The 896-nt window shown below is 30.1% G+C and overlaps 1 long non-coding RNA gene across 1 annotated transcript; it reads right to left on the reverse strand.

Annotated features, from left to right (window-relative positions):
* Positions 1 to 302: 302 nt before the first annotated feature.
* On the reverse strand, positions 303 to 647 carry LOC134943289 (uncharacterized). Its single transcript, XR_010181446.1, has 3 exons — positions 611 to 647; positions 460 to 489; positions 303 to 332 (listed from the first exon to the last, which is right to left on the reverse strand). It is a non-coding gene; the product is annotated as an uncharacterized LOC134943289 (long non-coding RNA).
* Positions 648 to 896: the final 249 nt, after the last annotated feature.

The raw sequence follows: 896 nt of genomic DNA on the forward strand, positions 1-896 counted from the left end.
CGTCAGATGTTATATTATACAGAGGAACAGAATAATAATTATCAAATGTTTAAACTATATCTGATGCACAAACACAACATTTGCACATATATATGTAGATACACTTGATCTATATTCTATAATATGATATGTTATAATGGTATACATACCCTTCCTGCACAGATGATGCAGATGGTGGGCTACACAGAGGAAAAGAATAATAATATAAAGTTTAACCTATATCTGAAGCACAAGCACATTTGTACATTGATATGTAGATACACTTTACTATATTCTATGTTATAATGTAATGGTATACTTACATGTCTTGCAGGGCAGCATAAAATGTTATACTAAACCGAGGAAAAGAAGAATAATTATCAAATGTTTAAACTATCTGATGCATAAGCACATTTGCACATATATATGTAGATACGATTTTTCTATTTTCTATAATATATGTTATTATTTTATACATACCTCTCCTGCTCGGAGGACGCAGATAGTGTACTAGACATAGAGGTAAAGAATAATAAAAAGTTTAAACTATTGATGCACAACATTTCTACATAGATAAGAAGAAACACTTTTTTATATTCTATAATATGGTATGTTATAATGATATACATACCTCTCCGGCAGGGCGGCATCAGATGTTGTACTATACAGAGGAAAAGAATAATAATAATAAAAAGTTTCAACTTTATCGGATGCACAAGCACATTTTCACTTACAAACGTAGATATGCTTTTTCTATATTCTATAATATGATGTTATAATGATATACATACCTCTCCTGCTCGGAGGATGCAGATGGTGTACTAGACATAGAGGAAAAGAATAATAATAATAAAAATGTACACCTATATCTGATGCTCAAGCATACCATTTGTGCATAGATATGCAGATATGATTTT

The sequence above is a fragment of the Pseudophryne corroboree genome, chromosome 7 (assembly GCF_028390025.1).
Source record: "Pseudophryne corroboree isolate aPseCor3 chromosome 7, aPseCor3.hap2, whole genome shotgun sequence".
Taxonomy (NCBI): domain Eukaryota; kingdom Metazoa; phylum Chordata; class Amphibia; order Anura; family Myobatrachidae; genus Pseudophryne; species Pseudophryne corroboree.